Here is a 14,569-nt window from a genome sequence, read left to right on the forward strand (position 1 = left end):
GTGGCGATCATGTTGGCGGGTCTCGAAGTGTAATTCGAGTCGTTTCGGCCGGGATCGGGGCACTTGTTATTTTCACAAAAAGTTATCGTTCGTTAAAGAAACTGGGGGGGGCAAACGAACTCGAATCAGTTCGTGTCACCTGCCGATATGATTGCCTAGAAGTTCCGCACAAGCTCGTAAAATTTCGAGCGAAAAAATTTCACTTCGCATCCGACCATTTTGTTCGGCCTAGGGTTTCGGTCCTGGTTGTGAAAAAATGAAACGTCCCGAAAGTTTACGAGGGTGCTCTGTGCATCGTGGCGATCATGTCGGCGGGTCTCGAAGTGTAATTCGACTAGTTTCGGCCGGGATCGGGGCACTTGTTATTTTCACAAAAAGTTATCGTTCGTTTGAAGAAACTGGGGGGGGCAAACGAACTCGAATTAGTTCGTGTCACCTGCCGATATGATTGCCTAGAAGTTCCGCACAAGCTCGTAAAATTTCGAGCGAAAAAATTGCACTTCGCATCCGACCATTTTGTTCGGCCTAGGGTTTCGGTCCTGGTTGTGAAAAAATGAAACGTCCCAAAAATTTACGAGGGTGCTCTGTGCATCGTGGCGATCATGTCGGCGGGTCTCGAAGTGTAATTCGAGTCGTTTCGGCCGGGATCGGGGCACTTGTTATTTTCACAAAAAGTTATCGTTCGTTAAAGAAACTGGGGGGGGCAAACGAACTCGAATCAGTTTGTGTCACCTGCCGATATGATTGCCTAGAAGTTCCGCACAAGCTCGTAAAATTTCGAGCGAAAAAATTTCACTTCGCATCCGACCATTTTGTTCGGCCTAGGGTTTCGGTCCTGGTTGTGAAAAAATGAAACGTCCCGAAAATTTACGAGGGTGCTCTGTGCATCGTGGCGATCATGTCGGCGGGTCTCGAAGTGTAATTCGAGTCGTTTCGGCCGGGATCGGGGCACTTGTTATTTTCACAAAAAGTTATCGTTCGTTAAAGAAAATGGGGGGGGGGGGGGGCAAACGAACTCGAATCACTTCGTGTCACCTGCCGATTTGATTGCCTAGAAGTTCCGCACATGCTCGTAAAATTTCGAGCGAAAAAATTTCACTTCGCATCCGACCATTTTGTTCGGCCTAGGGTTTCGGTCCTGGTTGTGAAAAAATGAAACGTCCCGAAAATTTACGAGGGTGCTCTGTGCATCTTGGCGATCATGTCGGCGGGTCTCGAAGTGTAATTCGAGTCGTTTCGGCCGGGATCGGGGCACTTGTTATTTTCACAAAAAGTTATCGTTCGTTAAAGAAACTGGGGGGGGCAAACGAACTCGAATCAGTTTGTGTCACCTGCCGATATGATTGCCTAGAAGTTCCGCACAAGCTCGTAAAATTTCGAGCGAAAAAATTTCACTTCGCATCCGACCATTTTGTTCGGCCTAGGGTTTCGGTCCTGGTTGTGAAAAAATGAAACGTCCCGAAAATTTACGAGGGTGCTCTGTGCATCGTGGCGATCATGTCGGCGGGTCTCGAAGTGTAATTCGAGTCGTTTCGGCCGGGATCGGGGCACTTGTTATTTTCACAAAAAGTTATCGTTCGTTAAAGAAAATGGGGGGGCAAACGAACTCGAATCACTTCGTGTCACCTGCCGATATGATTGCCTAGAAGTTCCGCACATGCTCGTAAAATTTCGAGCGAAAAAAATTCACTTCGCATCCGACCATTTTGTTCGGCCTAGGGTTTCGGTCCTGGTTGTGAAAAAATGAAACGTCCCGAAAATTTACGAGGGTGCTCTGTGCATCGTGGCGATCATGTCGGCGGGTCTCGAAGTGTAATTCGAGTAGTTTCGGCCGGCTTCGGGGCACTTGTTATTTTCACAAAAAGTTATCGTTCGTTACAGAAATGGGGGGGCAAACGAACTGGAATCACTTCGTGTCACCTGCCGATATGATTGCCTAGAAGTTCCGCACATGCTCGTAAAATTTCGAGGGAAAAAATTTCACTTCGCATCCGACCATTTTGTTCGGCCTAGGGTTTCGGTCTGGTTGTGAAAAAATGAAACGTCCCAAAATTTACGAGGGTGCTCTGTGCATCGTGGCGATCATGTCGGCGGGTCTCGAAGTGTAATTCGAGTCGTTTCGGCCGGGATCGGGGCACTTGTTATTTTCACAAAAAGTTATCGTTCGTTAAAGAAAATGGGGGGGGGGGGGGCAAACGAACTCGAATCACTTCGTGTCACCTGCCGATCTGATTGCCTAGAAGTTCTGCACAAGGTCGTAAAATTTCGAGCGAAAAACTGTCACTTCGCATCCGACCATTTTGTTCGGCCTAAGGTTTCGGTCCTGGTTGTGAAAAAATGAAACGTCCCAAAAATTTACGAGGGTGCTCTGTGCATCGTGGCGATCATGTCGGCGGGTCTCGAAGAGTAATTCGAGTCGTTTCGGCCGGGATCGGGGCACTTGTTATTTTCACAAAAAGTTATCGTTCGTTAAAGAAACTGGGGGGGGCAAACGAACTCGAATCAGTTCGTGTCACCTGCCGATATGATTGCCTAGAAGTTCCGCACAAGCTTGTAAAATTTCGAGCGAAAAAAATTCACTTCGCATCCGACCATTTTGTTCGGCCTAGGGTTTCGGTCTTGGTTGTGAAAAAATGAAACGTCCCGAAAATTTACGAGGGTGCTCTGTGCATCGTGGCGATCATGTCGGCGGGTCTCGAAGTGTAATTCGAGTAGTTTCGGCCGGCTTCGGGGCACTTGTTATTTTCACAAAAAGTTATCGTTCGTTACAGAAATGGGGGGGCAAACGAACTGGAATCACTTCGTGTCACCTGCCGATATGATTGCCTAGAAGTTCCGCACATGCTCGTAAAATTTCGAGGGAAAAAATTTCACTTCGCATCCGACCATTTTGTTCGGCCTAGGGTTTCGGTCTGGTTGTGAAAAAATGAAACGTCCCAAAATTTACGAGGGTGCTCTGTGCATCGTGGCGATCATGTTGGCGGGTCTCGAAGTGTAATTCGAGTCGTTTCGGCCGGGATCGGGGCACTTGTTATTTTCACAAAAAGTTATCATTCGTTAAAGAAAATGGAGGGGGGGGGGGGGCAAACGAACTCGAATCACTTCGTGTCACCTGCCGATCTGATTGCCTAGAAGTTCTGCACAAGGTCGTAAAATTTCGAGCGAAAAAATGTCACTTCGCATCCGACCATTTTGTTCGGCCTAGGGTTTCGGTCCTGGTTGTGAAAAAATGAAACGTCCCAAAAATTTACGAGGGTGCTCTGTGCATCGTGGCGATCATGTCGGCGGGTCTCGAAGTGTAATTCGAGTCGTTTCGGCCGGGATCGGGGCACTTGTTATTTTCGCAAAAAGTTATCGTTCGTTAAAGAAACTGGGGGGGGCAAACGAACTCGAATCAGTTCGTGTCACCTGCCGATATGATTGCCTAGAAGTTCCGCACAAGCTCGTAAAATTTTGAGCGAAAAAATTTCACTTCGCATCCGACCATTTTGTTCGGCCTAGGGTTTCGGTCTGGTTGTGAAAAAATGAAACGTCCCAAAATTTACGAGGGTGCTCTGTGCATCGTGGCGATCATGTCGGCGGGTCTCGAAGTGTAATTCGAGTCGTTTCGGCCGGGATCGGGGCACTTGTTATTTTCGCAAAAAGTTATCGTTCGTTAAAGAAACTGGGGGGGGCAAACGAACTCGAATCAGTTCGTGTCACCTGCCGATATGATTGCCTAGAAGTTCCGCACAAGCTCGTAAAATTTTGAGCGAAAAAATTTCACTTCGCATCCGACCATTTTGTTCGGCCTAGGGTTTCGGTCTGGTTGTGAAAAAATGAAACGTCCCAAAATTTACGAGGGTGCTCTGTGCATCGTGGCGATCATGTCGGCGGGTCTCGAAGTGTAATTCGAGTCGTTTCGGCCGGGATCGGGGCACTTGTTATTTTCACAAAAAGTTATCGTTCGTTAAAGAAAATGGGGGGGGGGGGGGGCAAACGAACTCGAATCACTTCGTGTCACCTGCCGATATGATTGCCTAGAAGTTCCGCACAAGCTTGTAAAATTTCGAGCGAAAAAATTTCACTTCGCATCCGACCATTTTGTTCGGCCTAGGGTTTCGGTCCTGGTTGTGAAAAAATGAAACGTCCCGAAAATTTACGAGGGTGCTCTGTGCATCGTGGCGATCATGTCGGCGGGTCTCGAAGTGTAATTCGAGTAGTTTCGGCCGGGATCGGGGCACTTGTTATTTTCGCAAAAAGTTATCGTTCGTTAAAGAAAATGGGGGGGCAAACGAACTCGAATCACTTCGTGTCACCTGCCGATATGATTGCCTAGAACTTCTGCACAAGCTCGCAAAATTTCGAACGAAAAAAATTCACTTCGCATCCGACCATTTTGTTCGGCCTAGGGTTTCGGTCCTGGTTGTGAAAAAATGAAACATCCCGAAAATTTACGAGGGTGCTCTGTGCATCGTGGCGATCATGTCGGCGGGTCTCGAAGTGTAATTCGAGTCGTTTCGGCCGGCTTCGGGGCACTTGTTATTTTCACAAAAAGTTATCGTTCGTTACTGAAAATGGGGGGGCAAACGAACTGGAATCACTTCGTGTCACCTGCCGATATGATTGCCTAGAAGTTCCGCACATGCTCGTAAAATTTCGAGGGAAAAAATTTCACTTCGCTTCCGACCATTTTGTTCGGCCTAGGGTTTCGGTCTGGTTGTGAAAAAATGAAACGTCCCAAAATTTACGAGGGTGCTCTGTGCATCGTGGCGATCATGTTGGCGGGTCTCGAAGTGTAATTCGAGTCGTTTCGGCCGGGATCGGGGCACTTGTTATTTTCACAAAAAGTTATCGTTCGTTAAAGAAACTGGGGGGGGCAAACGAACTCGAATCAGTTCGTGTCACCTGCCGATATGATTGCCTAGAAGTTCCGCACAAGCTCGTAAAATTTCGAGCGAAAAAATTTCACTTCGCATCCGACCATTTTGTTCGGCCTAGGGTTTCGGTCCTGGTTGTGAAAAAATGAAACGTCCCGAAAGTTTACGAGGGTGCTCTGTGCATCGTGGCGATCATGTCGGCGGGTCTCGAAGTGTAATTCGACTAGTTTCGGCCGGGATCGGGGCACTTGTTATTTTCACAAAAAGTTATCGTTCGTTTGAAGAAACTGGGGGGGGCAAACGAACTCGAATTAGTTCGTGTCACCTGCCGATATGATTGCCTAGAAGTTCCGCACAAGCTCGTAAAATTTCGAGCGAAAAAATTGCACTTCGCATCCGACCATTTTGTTCGGCCTAGGGTTTCGGTCCTGGTTGTGAAAAAATGAAACGTCCCAAAAATTTACGAGGGTGCTCTGTGCATCGTGGCGATCATGTCGGCGGGTCTCGAAGTGTAATTCGAGTCGTTTCGGCCGGGATCGGGGCACTTGTTATTTTCACAAAAAGTTATCGTTCGTTAAAGAAACTGGGGGGGGCAAACGAACTCGAATCAGTTTGTGTCACCTGCCGATATGATTGCCTAGAAGTTCCGCACAAGCTCGTAAAATTTCGAGCGAAAAAATTTCACTTCGCATCCGACCATTTTGTTCGGCCTAGGGTTTCGGTCCTGGTTGTGAAAAAATGAAACGTCCCGAAAATTTACGAGGGTGCTCTGTGCATCGTGGCGATCATGTCGGCGGGTCTCGAAGTGTAATTCGAGTCGTTTCGGCCGGGATCGGGGCACTTGTTATTTTCACAAAAAGTTATCGTTCGTTAAAGAAAATGGGGGGGGGGGGGGGCAAACGAACTCGAATCACTTCGTGTCACCTGCCGATTTGATTGCCTAGAAGTTCCGCACATGCTCGTAAAATTTCGAGCGAAAAAATTTCACTTCGCATCCGACCATTTTGTTCGGCCTAGGGTTTCGGTCCTGGTTGTGAAAAAATGAAACGTCCCGAAAATTTACGAGGGTGCTCTGTGCATCTTGGCGATCATGTCGGCGGGTCTCGAAGTGTAATTCGAGTCGTTTCGGCCGGGATCGGGGCACTTGTTATTTTCACAAAAAGTTATCGTTCGTTAAAGAAACTGGGGGGGGCAAACGAACTCGAATCAGTTTGTGTCACCTGCCGATATGATTGCCTAGAAGTTCCGCACAAGCTCGTAAAATTTCGAGCGAAAAAATTTCACTTCGCATCCGACCATTTTGTTCGGCCTAGGGTTTCGGTCCTGGTTGTGAAAAAATGAAACGTCCCGAAAATTTACGAGGGTGCTCTGTGCATCGTGGCGATCATGTCGGCGGGTCTCGAAGTGTAATTCGAGTCGTTTCGGCCGGGATCGGGGCACTTGTTATTTTCACAAAAAGTTATCGTTCGTTAAAGAAAATGGGGGGGCAAACGAACTCGAATCACTTCGTGTCACCTGCCGATATGATTGCCTAGAAGTTCCGCACATGCTCGTAAAATTTCGAGCGAAAAAAATTCACTTCGCATCCGACCATTTTGTTCGGCCTAGGGTTTCGGTCCTGGTTGTGAAAAAATGAAACGTCCCGAAAATTTACGAGGGTGCTCTGTGCATCGTGGCGATCATGTCGGCGGGTCTCGAAGTGTAATTCGAGTAGTTTCGGCCGGCTTCGGGGCACTTGTTATTTTCACAAAAAGTTATCGTTCGTTACAGAAATGGGGGGGCAAACGAACTGGAATCACTTCGTGTCACCTGCCGATATGATTGCCTAGAAGTTCCGCACATGCTCGTAAAATTTCGAGGGAAAAAATTTCACTTCGCATCCGACCATTTTGTTCGGCCTAGGGTTTCGGTCTGGTTGTGAAAAAATGAAACGTCCCAAAATTTACGAGGGTGCTCTGTGCATCGTGGCGATCATGTCGGCGGGTCTCGAAGTGTAATTCGAGTCGTTTCGGCCGGGATCGGGGCACTTGTTATTTTCACAAAAAGTTATCGTTCGTTAAAGAAAATGGGGGGGGGGGGGGCAAACGAACTCGAATCACTTCGTGTCACCTGCCGATCTGATTGCCTAGAAGTTCTGCACAAGGTCGTAAAATTTCGAGCGAAAAACTGTCACTTCGCATCCGACCATTTTGTTCGGCCTAAGGTTTCGGTCCTGGTTGTGAAAAAATGAAACGTCCCAAAAATTTACGAGGGTGCTCTGTGCATCGTGGCGATCATGTCGGCGGGTCTCGAAGAGTAATTCGAGTCGTTTCGGCCGGGATCGGGGCACTTGTTATTTTCACAAAAAGTTATCGTTCGTTAAAGAAACTGGGGGGGGCAAACGAACTCGAATCAGTTCGTGTCACCTGCCGATATGATTGCCTAGAAGTTCCGCACAAGCTTGTAAAATTTCGAGCGAAAAAAATTCACTTCGCATCCGACCATTTTGTTCGGCCTAGGGTTTCGGTCTTGGTTGTGAAAAAATGAAACGTCCCGAAAATTTACGAGGGTGCTCTGTGCATCGTGGCGATCATGTCGGCGGGTCTCGAAGTGTAATTCGAGTAGTTTCGGCCGGCTTCGGGGCACTTGTTATTTTCACAAAAAGTTATCGTTCGTTACAGAAATGGGGGGGCAAACGAACTGGAATCACTTCGTGTCACCTGCCGATATGATTGCCTAGAAGTTCCGCACATGCTCGTAAAATTTCGAGGGAAAAAATTTCACTTCGCATCCGACCATTTTGTTCGGCCTAGGGTTTCGGTCTGGTTGTGAAAAAATGAAACGTCCCAAAATTTACGAGGGTGCTCTGTGCATCGTGGCGATCATGTTGGCGGGTCTCGAAGTGTAATTCGAGTCGTTTCGGCCGGGATCGGGGCACTTGTTATTTTCACAAAAAGTTATCATTCGTTAAAGAAAATGGAGGGGGGGGGGGGGCAAACGAACTCGAATCACTTCGTGTCACCTGCCGATCTGATTGCCTAGAAGTTCTGCACAAGGTCGTAAAATTTCGAGCGAAAAAATGTCACTTCGCATCCGACCATTTTGTTCGGCCTAGGGTTTCGGTCCTGGTTGTGAAAAAATGAAACGTCCCAAAAATTTACGAGGGTGCTCTGTGCATCGTGGCGATCATGTCGGCGGGTCTCGAAGTGTAATTCGAGTCGTTTCGGCCGGGATCGGGGCACTTGTTATTTTCGCAAAAAGTTATCGTTCGTTAAAGAAACTGGGGGGGGCAAACGAACTCGAATCAGTTCGTGTCACCTGCCGATATGATTGCCTAGAAGTTCCGCACAAGCTCGTAAAATTTTGAGCGAAAAAATTTCACTTCGCATCCGACCATTTTGTTCGGCCTAGGGTTTCGGTCTGGTTGTGAAAAAATGAAACGTCCCAAAATTTACGAGGGTGCTCTGTGCATCGTGGCGATCATGTCGGCGGGTCTCGAAGTGTAATTCGAGTCGTTTCGGCCGGGATCGGGGCACTTGTTATTTTCGCAAAAAGTTATCGTTCGTTAAAGAAACTGGGGGGGGCAAACGAACTCGAATCAGTTCGTGTCACCTGCCGATATGATTGCCTAGAAGTTCCGCACAAGCTCGTAAAATTTTGAGCGAAAAAATTTCACTTCGCATCCGACCATTTTGTTCGGCCTAGGGTTTCGGTCTGGTTGTGAAAAAATGAAACGTCCCAAAATTTACGAGGGTGCTCTGTGCATCGTGGCGATCATGTCGGCGGGTCTCGAAGTGTAATTCGAGTCGTTTCGGCCGGGATCGGGGCACTTGTTATTTTCACAAAAAGTTATCGTTCGTTAAAGAAAATGGGGGGGGGGGGGGGGGCAAACGAACTCGAATCACTTCGTGTCACCTGCCGATCTGATTGCCTAGAAGTTCTGCACAAGGTCGTAAAATTTCGAGCGAAAAAATGTCACTTCGCATCCGACCATTTTGTTCGGCCTAAGGTTTCGGTCCTGGTTGTGAAAAAATGAAACGTCCCAAAAATTTACGAGGGTGCTCTGTGCATCGTGGCGATCATGTCGGCGGGTCTCGAAGAGTAATTCGAGTCGTTTCGGCCGGGATCGGGGCACTTGTTATTTTCACAAAAAGTTATCGTTCGTTAAAGAAACTGGGGGGGGCAAACGAACTCGAATCAGTTCGTGTCACCTGCCGATATGATTGCCTAGAAGTTCCGCACAAGCTTGTAAAATTTCGAGCGAAAAAATTTCACTTCGCATCCGACCATTCTGTTCGGCCTAGGGTTTCGGTCCTGGTTGTGAAAAAATGAAACGTCCCGAAAATTTACGAGGGTGCTCTGTGCATCGTGGCGATCATGTCGGCGGGTCTCGAAGTGTAATTCAAGTAGTTTCGGCCGGGATCGGGGCACTTGTTATTTTCGCAAAAAGTTATCGTTCGTTAAAGAAAATGGGGGGGCAAACGAACTCGAATCACTTCGTGTCACCTGCCGATATGATTGCCTAGAACTTCTGCACAAGCTCGCAAAATTTCGAACGAAAAAAATTCACTTCGCATCCGACCATTTTGTTCGGCCTAGGGTTTCGGTCCTGGTTGTGAAAAAATGAAACATCCCGAAAATTTACGAGGGTGCTCTGTGCATCGTGGCGATCATGTCGGCGGGTCTCGAAGTGTAATTCGAGTCGTTTCGGCCGGCTTCGGGGCACTTGTTATTTTCACAAAAAGTTATCGTTCGTTACTGAAAATGGGGGGGCAAACGAACTGGAATCACTTCGTGTCACCTGCCGATATGATTGCCTAGAAGTTCCGCACATGCTCGTAAAATTTCGAGGGAAAAAATTTCACTTCGCATCCGACCATTTTGTTCGGCCTAGGGTTTCGGTCTGGTTGTGAAAAAATGAAACGTCCCAAAATTTACGAGGGTGCTCTGTGCATCGTGGCGATCATGTTGGCGGGTCTCGAAGTGTAATTCGAGTCGTTTCGGCCGGGATCGGGGCACTTGTTATTTTCACAAAAAGTTATCGTTCGTTAAAGAAACTGGGGGGGGCAAACGAACTCGAATCAGTTCGTGTCACCTGCCGATATGATTGCCTAGAAGTTCCGCACAAGCTCGTAAAATTTCGAGCGAAAAAATTTCACTTCGCATCCGACCATTTTGTTCGGCCTAGGGTTTCGGTCCTGGTTGTGAAAAAATGAAACGTCCCGAAAATTTACGAGGGTGCTCTGTGCATCGTGGCGATCATGTCGGCGGGTCTCGAAGTGTAATTCGACTAGTTTCGGCCGGGATCGGGCCACTTGTTATTTTCACAAAAAGTTATCGTTCGTTAAAGAAACTGGGGGGGGCAAACGAACTCGAATTAGTTCGTGTCACCTGCCGATATGATTGCCTAGAAGTTCCGCACAAGCTCGTAAAATTTCGAGCGAAAAAATTGCACTTCGCATCCGACCATTTTGTTCGGCCTAGGGTTTCGGTCCTGGTTGTGAAAAAATGAAACGTCCCAAAAATTTACGAGGGTGCTCTGTGCATCGTGGCGATCATGTCGGCGGGTCTCGAAGTGTAATTCGAGTCGTTTCGGCCGGGATCGGGGCACTTGTTATTTTCACAAAAAGTTATCGTTCGTTAAAGAAACTGGGGGGGGCAAACGAACTCGAATCAGTTTGTGTCACCTGCCGATATGATTGCCTAGAAGTTCCGCACAAGCTCGTAAAATTTCGAGCGAAAAAATTTCACTTCGCATCCGACCATTTTGTTCGGCCTAGGGTTTCGGTCCTGGTTGTGAAAAAATGAAACGTCCCGAAAATTTACGAGGGTGCTCTGTGCATCGTGGCGATCATGTCGGCGGGTCTCGAAGTGTAATTCGAGTCGTTTCGGCCGGGATCGGGGCACTTGTTATTTTCACAAAAAGTTATCGTTCGTTAAAGAAAATGGGGGGGGGGGGGCAAACGAACTCGAATCACTTCGTGTCACCTGCCGATATGATTGCCTAGAAGTTCCGCACATGCTCGTAAAATTTCGAGCGAAAAAATTTCACTTCGCATCCGACCATTTTGTTCGGCCTAGGGTTTCGGTCCTGGTTGTGAAAAAATGAAACGTCCCGAAAATTTACGAGGGTGCTCTGTGCATCGTGGCGATCATGTCGGCGGGTCTCGAAGTGTAATTCGAGTCGTTTCGGCCGGGATCGGGGCACTTGTTATTTTCACAAAAAGTTATCGTTCGTTAAAGAAAATGGGGGGGCAAACGAACTCGAATCACTTCGTGTCACCTGCCGATATGATTGCCTAGAAGTTCCGCACATGCTCGTAAAATTTCGAGCGAAAAAATTTCACTTCGCATCCGACCATTTTGTTTGGCCTAGGGTTTCGGTCCTGATTGTGAAAAAATACAACGTCGTCCGATTTGCCCGAAAATTTACGAGGCTGCTCTGTGCATAGTGGCGATCATGTTGGCGGGTCTCGAAGTGTAATTCGAGTCGTTTCGGCCGGGATCGGGGCACTAGTTGTTTTCAAAAAAAGTTATCGTTCGTTAAAGAAAATGGGGGGGCAAACGAACTCGAATCACTTCGTGTCACCTGCCGATATGATTGCCTAGAAGTTCTGCACAAGCTCGTAAAATTTCGAGCCAAACAATTTCACTTCGCAACCGACCATTTTGTTCGGCCTAAGTTTCGGTCCTGGTTGTGAAAAAATACGTCGTCGTCCGATTTGCCCGAAAATTTACGAGGGTGCTCTGTGCATCTTGGCGATCATGTCCGCGGGTGTCGAAGTGTAATTCGAGTCGTTTCGGCCGGGATCGGGGCACTAGTTGTTTTCAAAAAAAGTTATCGTTCGTTAAAGAAAATGGGGGGGCAAACGAACTCGAATCACTTCGTGTCACCTGCCGATATGATTGCCTAGAAGTTCTGCACAAGCTCATAAAATTTCGAGCCAAACAATTTCACTTCGCAACCGAACATTTTGTTCGGCCTAGGGTTTCGGTCCTGGTTGTGAAAAAATACGTCGTCGTCCGATTTGCCCGAAAATTTACGAGGGTGCTCTGTGCATCGTGGCAATCATGTCCGCGAGTGTCGAAGTGTAATTCGAGTCGTTTCGGCCGGGATCGGGGCACTTGTTATTTTCAAAAAAAGTTATCGTTCGTTAAAGAAAATGGGGGGGCAAACGAACTCGAATCACTTCGTGTCACCTGCCGATATGATTGCCTAGAAGTTCTGCACAAGCTCGTAAAATTTCGAGCCAAACAATTGCACTTCGCATCCGACCATTTTGTTCGGCCTAGGCCTTCGGTCCTGGTTGTGAAAAAATACGTCGTCGTCCGATTTGCCCGAAAATTTACGAGGGTGCTCTGTGCATCTTGGCGATCATGTCCGCGGGTGTCGAAGTGTAATTCGAGTCGTTTCGGCCGGGATCGGGGCACTAGTTGTTTTCAAAAAAAGTTATCGTTCGTTAAAGAAAATGGGGGGGCAAACGAACTCGAATCACTTCGTGTCACCTGCCGATATGATTGCCTAGAAGTTCTGCACAAGCTCATAAAATTTCGAGCCAAACAATTTCACTTCGCAACCGAACATTTTGTTCGGCCTAGGGTTTCGGTCCTGGTTGTGAAAAAATACGTCGTCGTCCGATTTGCCCGAAAATTTACGAGGGTGCTCTGTGCATCGTGGCAATCATGTCCGCGAGTGTCGAAGTGTAATTCGAGTCGTTTCGGCCGGGATCGGGGCACTTGTTATTTTCAAAAAAAGTTATCGTTCGTTAAAGAAAATGGGGGGGCAAACGAACTCGAATCACTTCGTGTCACCTGCCGATATGATTGCCTAGAAGTTCTGCACAAGCTCGTAAAATTTCGAGCCAAACAATTGCACTTCGCATCCGACCATTTTGTTCGGCCTAGGCCTTCGGTCCTGGTTGTGAAAAAATACGTCGTCGTCCGATTTGCCCGAAAATTTACGAGGGTGCTCTGTGCATCGTGGCGATCATGTCCGCGAGTGTCGAAGTGTAATTCGAGTCGTTTCGGCCGGGATCGGGGCACTTGTTATTTTCAAAAAAAGTTATCGTTCGTTAAAGAAAATGGGGGGGCAAACGAACTCGAATCACTTCGTGTCACCTGCCGATATGATTGCCTAGAAGTTCTGCACAAGCTCGTAAAATTTCGAGCCAAACAATTTCACTTCGCAACCGAACATTTTCTTCGGCCTAGGGTTTCGGTCCTGGTTGTGAAAAAATACATCGTCGTCCGATTTGCCCGAAAATTTACGACGGTGCTCTGTGCATCGTGGCGATCATGTCCGCGGGTGTCGAAGTGTAATTCGAGTCGTTTCGGCCGAGATCGGGGCACTTGTTATTTTCAAAAAAAGTTATCGTTCGTTAATGAAAATGGGGGGGCAAACGAACTCGTATCACTTCGTGTCACCTGCCGATATGATTGCCTAGAAGTTCTGCAGAAGCTCGTAAAATTTCGAGCCAAACAATTGCACTTCGCATCCGACCATTTTGTTCGGCCTAGGCCTTCGGTCCTGGTTGTGAAAAAAGACGTCGTCGTCCGATTTGCCCGAAAATTTACGAGGGTGCTCTGTGCATCGTGGCGATAATGTCCGCGGGTGTCGAAGTGTAATTCGAGTCGTTTCGGCCGGGATCGGGGCACTTGTTATTTTCAAAAAAAGTTATCGTTCGTTAAAGAAAATGGGGGGGCAAACGAACTCGAATCACTTCGTGTCACCTGCCGATATGATTGCCTAGAAGTTCTGCACAAGCTCGTAAAATTTCGAGTCAAACAATTTCACTTCGCAACCGAACATTTTGTTCGGCCTAGGGTTTCGGTCCTGGTTGTGAAAAAATACATCGTCGTCCGATTTGCCCGAAAATTTACGAGGGTGCTCTGTGCATCGTGGCGATCATGTCCGCGGGTGTCGAAGTGTAATTCGAGTCGTTTCGGCCGGGATCGGGGCACTTGTTATTTTCAAAAAAAGTTATCGTTCGTTAAAGAAAATGGGGGGGCAAACGTACTCGAATCACTTCGTGTCACCTGCCGATATGATTGTCTAGAAGTTCTGCAGAACCTCGTAAAATTTCGAGCCAAACAATTTCACTTCACAACCGACAATTTTGTTCGGCCTATGGTTTCGGTCCTGGTTGTGAAAAAATACGTCGTCGTCCGATTTGCCCGAAAATTCACGAGGGTGTTCAGTGAATCGTGGCAATCATGTCCGCGAGTGTCGAAGTGTAATTCGAGTCGTTTCGGCCGGGATCGGGGCACTAGTTATTTTCAAAAAAAGTTATCGTTCGATAAAGAAAATGGCGGGGCAAACGAACTCGAATCACTTCGTGTCACCTGCCGATATGATTGCCTAGAAGTTCTGCACAAGCTCGTAAAATTTCGAGCCAAACAATTTCACTTCGCAACCGACCATTTTGTTCGGCCTATGGTTTCGGTCCTGGTTGTGAAAAAATACGTCGTCGTCCGATTTGCCAGAAAATTTACGAGGGTGTTCAGTGAATCGTGGCAATCATGTCCGCGAGTGTCGAAGTGTAATTCGAGTCGTTTCGGCCAGGATCGGGGCACTAGTTATTTTCAAAAAAAGTTATCGTTCGTTAAAGAAAATGGCGGGGCAAACGAACTCGAATCACTTCGTGTCACCTGCCGATATGATTGCCTAGAAGTTCTGCACAAGCTCATAAAATTTCGAGCCAAACAATTTCACTTCGCAACCGACCATTTTG

This window comes from Corylus avellana, chromosome 9 (assembly GCF_965113065.1).
Source record: "Corylus avellana chromosome 9, dhCorAvel1.hap1.2, whole genome shotgun sequence".
NCBI classification, from domain to species: Eukaryota; Viridiplantae; Streptophyta; class Magnoliopsida; order Fagales; family Betulaceae; genus Corylus; species Corylus avellana.